This window comes from Phyllobates terribilis, unplaced genomic scaffold (assembly GCF_046119375.1).
Source record: "Phyllobates terribilis strain yellow unplaced genomic scaffold, ASM4611937v1 Scaffold_4__5_contigs__length_816908805, whole genome shotgun sequence".
Classification (NCBI taxonomy): Eukaryota; Metazoa; Chordata; class Amphibia; order Anura; family Dendrobatidae; genus Phyllobates; species Phyllobates terribilis.
This window is the reverse complement of record NW_027362764.1, coordinates 450,761,430-450,774,966: the sequence shown is the minus strand read 5'-3', so window position 1 is coordinate 450,774,966 and position 13,537 is coordinate 450,761,430.

The following is a 13,537-nucleotide window of genomic DNA, read 5'->3' as shown; positions in this document are numbered from 1 at the left end:
AACGTCAGCTGTTCCCCTGCAGTGCGGACGGCAATTTCTCCTGCTCTGTCCACATTCTCACTACTACAGATTTTAAAGTTGCTCCAATTACACCTCTGGCTCCTCTGTTTTCAGTATTATCCCTGAGCTCCAACACCGCCAGTTGGCGCTTGGAGGTGCCGACTGCACAGTCAACACTTGCTGCCGTGTTATTGGGGTTCAGTAACGTCAGCTGTTCCCCTGATGTGCGGACGGCAATTTCTCCTGCTCTGTCCACATTCTCACTACTACAGATTTTAAAGTTGCTCCAATTACACCACTGGCTCCTCTGTTTTCAGTATTATCCCTGAGCTCCAACACCGCCAGTTGGCGCTCGGAAGTGCCGTCTGCACAGTCAACACTTGCTGCCGTGTTATTGGGGTTCAGTAACGTCAGCTGTTCCCCTGCTGTGCGGACGGCAATTTCTCCTGCTCTGTCCACATTCTCACTACTACAGATTTTAAAGTTGCTCCAATTACTCCTCTGGCTCCTCTGTTTTCAGTATTATCCTTGAGCTCCAACAACGCCAGTTGGTGCTCGGAAGTGCAGTCTGCAAAGTCAACACTTGCTGCCGTGTTATTGGGGCTCATTAATGTCAGCTGTTCCCCTGCTGTGTGGACGGCAATTTCTCCTGCTCTGTCCACATTCTCACTACTACAGATTTTAAAGTTGCTCCAAATACACTTCTGGCTCCTCTGTTTTCAGTATTATCCCTGAGCTCCAACACCGCCAGTTGGCGCTTGGAAGTGCCGTCTGCAAATTCAACACTTGCTGCTGTGTTATTGGGGTTCAGTAACGTCAGCTGTTCCCCTGCAGTGCGGACGGCAATTTCTCCTGCTCTGTCCACATTCTCACTACTACAGATTTTAAAGTTGCTCCAATTACACCTCTGGCTCCTCTGTTTTCAGTATTATCCCTGAGCTCCAACACCGCCAGTTGGCGCTTGGAGGTGCCGACTGCACAGTCAACACTTGCTGCCGTGTTAATGGGGTTCAGTAACGTCAGCTGTTCCCCTGATGTGCGGACGGCAATTTCTCCTGCTCTGTCCACATTCTCACTACTACAGATTTTAAAGTTGCTCCAATTACACCACTGGCTCCTCTGTTTTCAGTATTATCCCTGAGCTCCAACACCGCCAGTTGGCGCTCGGAAGTGCCGTCTGCACAGTCAACACTTGCTGCCGTGTTATTGGGGTTCAGTAACGTCAGCTGTTCCCCTGCTGTGCGGACGGCAATTTCTCCTGCTCTGTCCACATTCTCACTACTACAGATTTTAAAGTTGCTCCAATTACACCACTGGCTCCTCTGTTTTCAGTATTATCCCTGAGCTCCAACACCGCCAGTTGGCGCTCGGAAGTGCCGTCTGCACAGTCAACACTTGCTGCCGTGTTATTGGGGTTCAGTAACGTCAGCTGTTCCCATGCTGTGCGGACGGCAATTTCTCCTGCTCTGTCCACATTCTCACTACTACAGATTTTAAAGTTGCTCCAATTACTCCTCTGGCTCCTCTGTTTTCAGTATTATCCTTGAGCTCCAACAATGCCAGTTGGTGCTCGGAAGTGCAGTCTGCAAAGTGAACACTTGCTGCCGTGTTATTGGGGTTCAGTAACGTCAGCTGTTCCCCTGCTGTGCGGACGGCAATTTCTCCTGCTCTGTCCACATTCTCACTACTACAGATTTTAAAGTTGCTCCAATTACACTTCTAGCTCCTCTGTTTTCAGTATTATCCCTGAGCTCCAACACCGCCAGTTGGCGCTCGGAAGTGCCGTCTGCACAGTCAACACTTGCTGCCGTGTTATTGGGGTTCAGTAACGTCAGCTGTTCCCCTGCTGTGCGGACGGCAATTTCTCCTGCTCTGTCCACATTCTCACTACTACAGATTTTAAAGTTGCTCCAATTACACCTCTGGCTCCTCTGTTTTCAGTATTATCCCTGAGCTCCAACACCGCCAGTTGGCGCTCGGAAGTGCCGTCTGCACAGTCAAAACTTGCTGCCGTGTTATTGGGGTTCAGTAACGTCAGCTGTACCGCTGCTGTGCGGACGGCAATTTCTCCTGCTCTGTCCACATTCTCACTACTACAGATTTTAAAGTTGCTCCAATTACACCTCTGGTTCCTCTGTTTTTAGTATTTACCCTGGGCTCCAATACCGCTAGTTGCTGATCAGAAGTGTCGTCTTCACAGTCAACGCTTGCTCCAGTGTTATTGGGGTTCAGTAACGTCAGCTGTTCCCCAGCTGTGTGTCCGGCAAATTCTCCTGCTTTGTCCACATCCACTGTACTACTGATTTAAAACTTGCTCCAGTTACACCTCTGGCTACTCTGTTTTTAGTATTTACCATGGGCTCCAATACCGCTAGTTGCTGCTCAGAAGTGCCATCTGCACAATCAACTCTTGCTCCAGTGTTATTGGGGTTCAGTAACGTCAGCTGTTCCCCAGCTGTGTGTTCGGCAAATTCTCCTGCTCTGTCCACATTCACACTACTACAGATTTTAAAGTTGCTCCAATTACGCCTCTGGCTCCACTCTGTTTTTAGTATTTACCCTGGGTTCCAGCACCGCCAGCTGTTTCCTAGCAGTGTCTTTGGCACGGGTACTCCTCCTGCCCAGCCTGGTTCCAGCATGCCAGCTGTTTCCGGGTAGTGTCAACGTCACTTTGCCTCCAATGCGTTGTCCTGTCGTGTTGCGGTCGGGTTAGCCGACTCTATGGTGCCTGCAGTTTATGTGACTCCTATGTGGGCTGCGGGATCTGGCAATGAAGGCTGGTTCCATAGTGCCAATAGGACAAGCACCCCCTGTAGGACTGTGGGTTTTGGTAACTGCGGCCGGCTCGCGGCCTTGAAACTTTTTTTTACATGGGTACCTTCTGCTACCCATCCAGGTTCCAGTACCGTCAGCTGGTTCTCGGCAGTGCCTTTGGATTAGGTGCCTCCTTCTCGGTATCCAAGTTCCACCAACGTCTGCTGGTCCTTGGTAGTGCTTTCTGGCACAGGTACCTCCTGCTTAGTAACCGAGTTCCAGTACCGTCAGCTGGTCTTCGGCAGTTTCATTGGCTCTTGTACCTTCTGCTACCCATCCGGGTTCCAGTATCGTCAGCTGGTCCTCGGTAGTTCCATTTGCTCTTGTACCTTCTACTACCCATCCGGGTCCCAGTACCGTCAGCTTGTTCTCGGCAGTGTCTTTGGCACGGGTACTCCCTCCTGACCTGCCTCGTTCCCGCACACCAGCTGTTTCCGGGTAGTGTCAACGTCACTTTGCCTCCAATGCGTTGTCCTGTCGTGTTGCGGTCGGGTTAGCCGACTATTGTGCCTGCAGTTTAAGTGACTCCTATGTGGGCTGCGGAATCTGGCAATGAAGGCTGGTTCCATAGTGCCAATATGACAAGCACAGTAGGACTGTGGGTTGGTAACTGCGGCCGGCTCGCGGCCTTGAAACTTTTTTTTACATGGGTACCTTCTGCTACCCATCCGGGTTTCAATACCGTCAGCTGGTTCTCGGCAGTGCCTTTGGATTAGGTGCCTCCTTCTCAGTATCCAAGTTCCACCAACTTCTGCTGGTCCTTGGTAGTGCTTTCTGGCACAGGTACCTCCTGCTTAGTAACCGAGTTCCAGTACCGTCAGCTGGTCTTCGGTAGTTCCATTGGCTCTTGTACCTTCTGCTACCCATCCGGGTTCCAGTACCGTCAGCTGGTCATCGGTAGTTCCCCAGCCTTCTTGTACCTTCTGCTACATTTCCAAGTTCAAGCTTTTTGAAATGGTTCTTGGTAATCACTCTGGATCTCCCTGACGAGGACCCTGAAGACGAGGACCCTGAAGATCACGCCGAAGTAGTCGAGGACCCTGAAGACCACCCCGAAGAAGACGAGGACCCAGACGACGAGGACCCAGAAGACTAACCCGAAGAAGACGAGGACCCCGAAGACGACGACCCCCCAAGAAGACGACGACCCTGAAGACCACCCCGAAGAAGACCAAGAAGATGACCCTGAAGAAGTTGACCAAGAGGACAAAGAAGAGAAGACAAGCACCAAGATACAGAAGAACAAGAGACAGAAAACCAAGAAGCAGAAATACAAGAAGCTGCAGAACAAAAATCGGAAGAACATTAAGCATAAGACTAAAAATCAGAGCAAAAGATAATATCTAAATTATAAGCAGAAGATGACTAAACAGTGTATGGGGGTGAGTCCGTTCCTCCTCGTGGTGCCCCTGGAAAAGACCTGCTGCTGCAGGCCAAACTGAACGCGGACAAATCCTGTTGTAAATCTTTTGTGACGGGCAGAACGAAAGGTGTAATGTCCAACCTTTTATAGATAACAACTACAGGAATGCCTGTCACAAATAAGAATATGATGAAGAAGAAGAATATGAAGAAGATGAAGAAGTAGAATATGAAGAATGTAAAAAAAAAGAATAATACGAAGAAGGTGAAGAAGAAGAAGATGAAGAAGGTGAAGAAGAAGTGGATGAAAAAGATGCTGAGGATGATGAAGGAGAAAGTGTGGGAGAAGTAAAAAAGAAGGTGAAGAGCATGGAAGTAGTGAAACATAAATATCTGACAAAATATAAAAATACTTAACATAGTCAATATTTCCATAACTCAGAACGTCTTAAAAAAAATATTAATTCCTGCTATTCCATTTGATTGGGCTAAACCTCTATGCCTTTATTGTCTCCCCCACCTCCCCCAATACATTCTACATTATTCTTAGTTGTTTTCCTTCATGTAGAATTAACCTACAAGGAAAGAAAGGGTTTATTTTCATTCCGATATTTCTGTCCCATTGACTTGCATTGGTTTCCGGTATCGGAATCGGTGATATCCGATACTTTTTCGGATCGGTCCGATCCAATCCGATCCGATATTTCCCGATATCGGAAGGTATCGCTCAACATTAATCCTGAACAGGAGAGTGAGGTGTTGGAGGCTCAGGGGGACGCCTGCCTCCTGCCCTTCAGGAAGGTTATATGTACCCTCTAATCTGCACCACAAAATAATTAAGGAACATCATAACTTTGTGTTTGCTGGTCATCCAGGTGGTAAGGCAACCGAGGACCTCCTCTCTCGTTGTTTTTAGTGGCCGGGGTTGCATTAGGATGTGATTGTAGTATTTGCGCACATTCTAAGGTGTCGCATATATGTCCGTCTGGTACTCTTCTTTTGCTCCCTATCCCTAGTACGCCATGGACACACTTTTCCATGGATATTATTACTGACCTACCGGTTTCTGCAGGCAAAACAATAGTTTTGGTGGTTTTAGATAGGTTCAGTAAAATGCTTCACTTCGTTGCATTACCTGCACTTCCAAATGCCAAGACACTTGCTCAGGTGTTTATAAATGAGATTGTGAAGCTTCACAGGGTTCCCTCCAATGTGGTTTCAGATCAAGGGACCCAGTTTGTTTCCAAGTTCTGGAAGGCATTCTGTTCTCGACTGGGGATGCAGCTGTCCTTTTCCTCTGCCTTCCACCCTCAGTTGAATGGACAGACCGAGCGTGCCAATTAGAATTTGGAGACCTACCTCAGGTGTTTCGTCTCCGAAAATCAGGAAGATTGGGCAGCCGACTCACCGCTAGCAGAATTTGCCATTAATAATCATCATCAAGAATCCATTGGCAGGTCACCGTTCTTTGGTTTGTACGGTTACCATCCACAGTTTGGTACCTTTGGTGGGAAAGGATCTTCGGGAGTTCCTGAGGAGGAATGTTTTGCTTCGTTGCACTCCTCAGTGTGGCAGGGGTATCAGAGTAATTTAAAGATCATGGGTGACAGATATAAATGCATGGCTGACAGAAAACGCTTGTCAGGTCTGGACCTGAATGTGCATGACTTTGTGTGGTTGTCTACCAGGAATATCAGGTTGAAAGTCCCTTCTTGGAAGCTGGGACCTAGGTTTATTGGCTCTATAAAATAACCGCCATCATTAACCCAGCAGTGATTCTTCTTGAGCTTCCTCCGGCCCTTAAGGTCCACAATGTTTTCCACAGATCCTTACTCAAGAAATATGTGGAACCTCTTGAGCCTTCACCCCTACCACCGCCCCCTTTAATGGTTGATGGTAGTCTTGAGTTTCAGATTTCGAGGATTGTAGATTCTCATGTCCAACATCGTTCCTTACAATACTTGATGTACTGGAAGTGTTATGGTCCAGAAGAGAGGATGTGAGTTTCAGCATCAGACGTGAACGCTCCCAGGTTGGTTCTTTCTTTTCACACCTTTTATCCTGAGGAACCTGGTTCTGAATGTCGAGAGGCCACTCGTAGAGGAGGAGGTACTGTCACGGGTGAGTCAGATGTGACAGACAGTCGCCCTGCAGTTGGTTGTAGGAGATCTGTTTGCCATTTAAGACACCTTCTTAAATCTGTCTCACTCTAGGACCAAGGGGCTACCACACACCTGCTAATTGACACCCAGGCCTGGGTGTTTAAATACTTCCTGTTTGCTATAGGGAGGTGCCGGTGATATCCACATGTTTCCTTGTGAAAGCTTGTAGCTTGTGCTGTTCTTACTTCCACTCTGGTGCTAAGAGGACGTATGTGCTTTCTCTATAAAATTGTCTCAATCTAAAGATGCTTTCCACCTCTCTGTCTACTTTGTTGCCTTTATTTGTTAGTGGGGACTGACAAGTGCTCATCCCCCCCCCTTCCCTAACCAGGGCTTTGCAGAGATTGGTGAGGAACCAATATAGGGACGTTAAGGGAAACAGGGTGATATCAGATGAGCCTAGGAGGTCTCCACTCCCCCTTTCCCTAGTGTCTGGGCTCCCTTCCCCTAATGCCTTCACGTTGCACTCAGTCTTTCCAACACCAATTATTATTCGATGCTTAAGGAATTTCCTGCCATGTTAACACTTGTGCACTCAAGTCATCAACATCTGATGCTGGCAGTTCCCTTTGCAACTACCAATCAATGATCCTTCAGATGTGCTTGTTGAGAAACAAGCCCAAAGATACTTCAATCCATAGTAGCATGTTCAGGCCACACAGGTGTCTAATAGTTGCACAAGCAACCCTTTGTAGAAATTACAGTACTAGTTTTTCTGTGCCAAAATGAATATAATTCTAAGTTTATCTTTTACCTGGAATTAAAACCAGAAGGATCAAGTTACCATACATTATACTATCCGCCGACCACACACCTTAATCCTGAGAATAGGACTGGTGTGATGTTGCCTTGTGAAGGCCTCTTCATGGCATTACCCATGTGACTTCTAGATGAATCTTTGGCTATCATTGCATCAATGACAAAAGCAGGACTCATCTCTGAAGAGAATAAACCTCAATACCTGTCTCCAATGGCTTCTTTCTTTCCACTATTATAGCCTTTGAGAGAGATGGAGTGAGGTCAATGTAACACCTGTAGCTAGATGTCTGCCTTGTTGCCCAGTGTCATGCAAATGCCTTCTGATGGTTTGTGTATACATTTTTTGATGACTTAGACAAGGTATTTGAAGTCCAATTTCATTTCAGCACAAAATGGATCAGTTTTGGAATCAGACGACATTTTACTTGTCTTACTGTAAGCAATCTGTGGGGCCTAGACATGCTACCGTGACTTGGACTTATCTCTCATTAAGCACATCTGGGACGTTATTGGTCATCAATTGGAAAGGGAGCTGCCAGCAGCCGATCTTGATGACTTCTGTGCCCAAGTGCACTCAGGGTGGCAGAACATTTCTCAGACAACCATTAATAACTTCATTGATGTTATGCCAAGTAGTTTAAGTGCATATATTTCTGCGGGTGTAGCTCATACTCAATACTAAATAAATTGAGATGTTTTCAAAATTAAGTTAAAATCTTTTCATCATTTTGATATAATTAACATGTCTTTTAAACCTGTGATTTCCATTATTCCATGACTTCTCTTTCTTGTTTTTGCAATTTCAATGTTGAGGGGTGTAGTAGCAAAAAACATGTTTATGTAAACATGCTCTGATATAGTTGTCCCTGTCTAAAGAATGCAAAGTTTTTATATGGATAGTGGAAGAACAGCTTTTATTCCATGTTTTTTTTCACTAAGATGATAGCTCAGAGTGATAGTTAATTAAAAGAAGAAATAAAATTGATGATAGATCACAGAAGATAGATAGATAGATAGATAGATAGATAGATAGATAGATATACAGACATATGGATAGATAGATAGATAGATAGATAGATAGATAGATAGATAGATAGACAGACATATGGATAGATAGACAGACATATGGATAGATAGATAGATAGATAGATAGATAGATAGATAGATAGATAGATAGATAGATAGATAGATAGATAGAAGTGAAGGTTATATAGGTGCAGTAATCAAATCCAACATGATCACAATTATCATATAATTTTAAAAATACAAAATTCCAGTGCACAATAAATATATAAATACATCCTGATTCATACAAAAATTCATAATAAGTCATTTCATCAATTATTCCATCAAGTAATACAGTGATAATATCATGATTCTCATAATTAAACATCTGTGCATTATTAAAATACATAAAAAATCTCACCCCCAGACTTGATTAGAAAACTCCATTACCGCGCTGCTCTCGGCGTTCTGATAATGTAACTGCGCATGTCAGTAAACCATAGGGTTCCTGGGAGTATCCCTAGAGTCCACTGCGCATGTCCGCCACCATGTTGGATACAATTCTCCTAAAGTAAAGACATATCGCTACCGCGCATGTTCTTAAGGAAAAAGGCTGAAAGAGCTATACCAGAACCATCTCTGTACATTTAATGTATTATTATTGGACAATTCCCCACAATTGATATATCCAACTATGCCAGGGGACATTGCGTTAGTAACCATATATTTGACAGTACATTATGATTCTTATTGTTGCATAATTCCCCGCAATTGATATACGGTATACAACTATGCTATATAACTATGAGACACTACGCTATTAGCCATATATTCGACAATACATTATAATTCAAAACTCACATTTCGATATAGAACATGTAATAAAATAGCTCATAATTATCAAATAAGCCAGTTAATGCAGGATTTAAAGAGACAGTACATGTATAATTAATTTAGATGTAAACATTAAAAGATGCATATCCTAGGAAAGTGCAATCCATTGTGTGCAACGGTGAATCATTTTATTCATCACCCATCTGTGAAAATAAAAATAAATGAAAATAAGTAAAAGACAAAAATAATTAAAAATATTTTAAAAATTCTATTTTTTTGTCAGCTTGTCTGTGCTGCACCATTATAGATAGATAGAATGATAGACATACAGATAGTTTAATAAATCAAAATTTTTCTTACATTTTTACATGACAATATTTAAAATATTTTCTTTCCATTCAAATATGCACATTAAAATTGCATAAAAATAATATCTTGTTTTCTTATTTTGTTTTCTTCCTTCCTAAAAATCAGAGACAGCTTGTTCTCTATTTTCTCCATCTGTTTGCTCCTTATGTTGGCTTAAATGAAGAAGGTCAGCTAGAGATGGATTGATATAAGAATGGCGCCCTTCTGCCTCCTATTCCCATGCATATGTTATCTTTTAAGACATACTCTGTTATAGAAATACTATAGATTTTTTACTAGACAGTTATATGGTGCAAAGTGATACATTTTCCAAACCATAGTGTTCAAATTATCTTATTTAACAGGAACCATTGATAGCAACAACACTTATATCAGGTATTGATAAATTTAGGGAAGTTGTTAATAGTTCTAAATTTGATTTATGCTTAATAAATATAGTATAATTAAAGTTGGAATCTTGCCATAATATCTAATTTAGTTTGTTTTAAAGGGAATCTGTCACCCTCTGGGACGTATCTGACTTCTAATATGGGCATACAGGTCCTAGAAATGTAAATCTATATCTACATGTATGCCTCCTATTAGAGGTCTTGTTAATGTGAAATGTTTTTTTATTCATTGAAGATTCCGATGCTTGCGGGCCTGGGGTTGGGAAGAAATCTAGCGCTACTGTGGTAATTTTAATGTTTCCCGAATCTCCTGCACGTCACAGTGACCTGTGACGTGCAGTTGCCATGGTCAGATCTGTGCATGTGCACTTCACTTTTTACAGAAGGCACACTTGTACTATGTACTATGCAGTCATAGTACTGCAGGGATCTTTTGCACAGGCAACGGGAAGTCACAGTGAGTGAGTCACCGGTGAGCTGTCGTTCAATTAAAAGAATCTTTGGAGGCAGATTCTCATGCAGATCATTGTCTGGCCTGTATTCCTGAACAGCTCATTTTAATCAGCTTCCTAAGCCCTTCATGCCCATATAGACGGCTTTGTCCTTCTGACAAATTCCATGTAAAGGGGTTATCCAGGCTTGGAGCAATAGTCTGCAGACTGGCACATCATGACAGCATATGGTCCACATTATATCACAATTCTCCCGTGTTCCCTGTGTGAGTGGGTGGTCATGTGACTGCATGTATGCAATTTGCATACCTGCGGTAATGTGTCAATTAGGTGCAATCGTTTTTTCATAATAAAAGTGAATTGAGAGAAGCCAGAAGCCAAAACTATTTTTCCGAGTTCCTGGTGCAATCGGACAGTCACGTAACCTCATGTATGGGATTTGTATACTTGCAGTCAATCTGATAGCTCGCAGTGAAAAAAGTGCAGTGATAGATTCCAAAACCAAATGGAACAGAAATCAAATTTAAAAAAAAAAAGATCAACCTTAAATCAGTCGATAGTGAAGCTACTGTAGAGATTAGTATACCTAAACGGTTGTATAACATATAGAGCTGTACATACACTATAGTACATGGTATTGCTATACAGGTAATGTAAATATGTGTAGCAAAAATGAAGGCAGTAAAAAGGCTTAGTGTTAAAATAGAAACATCTTATACCTTGGATAAAACATTTTGCTAAGCTTTATTAAAAGAAGTGCTGCGAGCATTTTTGCTAGACTACAATGAAATACAATAATATGAAGAGAGAGACTGTTCTTACCTGGTGTGATGTGGAGGAGTCTGCAGGAGGATGGCTTAAACCTCTATGCTGTGTCCATGTTCAGCAGTCTTAAATACTCCCATGCACATGGCAATGAATTAATCTCTTTTACCAGAAGTCATGTGATAGTTGCTGTATATTGCACGTTACAATTATCTAAGCTGCTTTCCCGTATACTATCTTTGCATTTGTTTTTACACTTTTATGACACCATATTGCAATAATGCTTCATGTTTTAATCCAAGGTCTTGACTAAAGTCAGATTGGACTGAAACTTTTACGTTGGCCACCTTCTTGATTTGTGTAATAACTTGAATATCACATACTGAGCTGACCTATAAATCAATAAAGCTATATTCTTCAATGCATTTGGGATCTACATCCTACCACTGCATACCACCAAATGTCAAGCGTGTTGACTATCTTCCTACTACCATAAGTGCTGAGCCCGAACACCTGACTACATGTTTTCTTCAGCATTCTCCTTTGATGTATCTACAGTTTAAATGGAAACAGGTATAGAGTTAATATAACTATTGATGTTCTCTAGGTTCCTGGCTGCAAATTAGGTCTTAGGTAGGGATGAGCGGACCCCTGGATGTATGGTTTCATAGGGTTTGGCCAAACTGCAGTTCAAAGTTCGGTTCGGCATCTGAACTTGACCCTGAACTTAACCCCCTACTCAAACTCAATTGAAGTCAATGGGGACCCAAACTTTGGTGCTTTAAAATAGCTATAAAATGGTCTTAGTAAGAGCTAGGGGGCTGCAAAAGGAAGCAAAATAGGGCTAAGAGCAGGAAAATAGCCCTGCAAACAAATGCAGATATGGAAATTACTTAAAAGAACATAAAATTAAAAAAACAACAACAACAATGAACCAGGAAGCGGAGATCCAAGTGGAGGAGCAGGTTGAGGAGGTGGATGTGGCAATGTAGGTGGAAGAGGCAGAGGAGGAGGTAGCCAACAATGTTTTTGTGGGTTTTTTTATTTATCCTTTGGTGGTTAAGTGAAAACAGGATCTGTGGGGGCACCTTGTATACTGGCTGTGCAATACTGTGCACTTTTTTGGGGTGCAGAGAATGAGGAGAGCATCAAATATTGGACGTGGCTGTGTTTATGCTTGTGGTGTAGCTGCTGCAAGGAGAGAGAGGATGTAGACGATCGGTGCCTGCTATGCAACTAAATTAAACATATTCCTCTGGAGCATACTGGCGACAGGACGTTCTGCATAATTTTGTAGGCACTTGTACTACTGGATGAATTGTGAGGCCAGAACAAGTAGACGTGGTTTTAGATTGGATGGCTGAGAGTGCCTTCAGTTCCTTCACTTTGTCTTCCACCCGGTCTGGTCCCCAGTGGAAAGAAAAAACCTGAGAGTCTGAACTGAAACGTAAATTGATGTGCATGCAAAATGTAAATGCATGTTCACATAAGGCCACTGGACAGAGAAAAACAAAAGACAAGCAAAATACCCAAATAACTGGAAGTAAATGGATAAATCGCACAGTGCAAAAAAATATGATAAATAATAAAGGGTATTTAGTTAACATATTTTGCTCAAAATAATGTAAAAGCCATACCGCAACATCACGGCAACCCTTATGAGACAGTCCTAACTCTAATATTAAAACCTTACCAATTGTCAAGTGACATACATATGGATAAGGGCAGAGAGACTGAACCCCTAGTAGAAGCAAAGACCTGAGAGGCGGAATGAACCTTTCAGCTCAGACACAGTGGGCCACACCCTTATATGCACTTAAGCACACTAAACTACAAAGAAAAAACCTTAGAGTCTGAACTGAAACGTAAATTGATGTGCATGCAAAATGTAAATGCATGTTCACATAAGGCCACTGAACAGAGGAAAACCAAAGACAAGCAAAATACCCAAATAACTGGAAGTAAATGGATAAATCGCACAGTGCAAAAAAATATGATAAATAATAAAGGGTATTTAGTTAACATAATTTTGATCAAAATAATGTAAAAGCCATCCCGCCACGTCACAGCAAGCCTTATGGGACAGTCCTAACTCTAATATCAAAACCTTACCAGTTGTCAAGTGACATACATATGGATAAGGGCAGAGAGACTGAACCCCTAGTAGAAGCATAGACCTGAGGCAGAATGAGCCTTTCAGCTCAGACAGAGGGCGGCCTTGTGATGACTGGAGTTTACGTGGTGGGAGTTATCGGGAGATTAGTTCAGAGATATATGGGTGAGAAAGATTATGGACGGCTTTGAAGGTCAGTGTAAGGAGCTTGAAGTGAATATGTTGTGGAATTGGGAGCCAATGAAGGGATTTGCATAGGGGAGAATTAGAGAAGTTGCAAGGAGAGAGGTGGATTAGTTGGACAGCAGAGTTAAGGACAGATTGAAGAGGTTCAATGATGCTTTGGGGGATAATGAGGTCCTATACCCCACATGGAGTTAAGGCTATCTGAGTAACATGAATGAAGGAATAGGTGGTGGTCGCGTAGCCAAGGGCTGCACAGGAAAAGAGGGAGGAGGATGCTAAAGCACAGTGGCCTGCCCCTAGCCAGTACGTCGGATGTTACGGCCCACT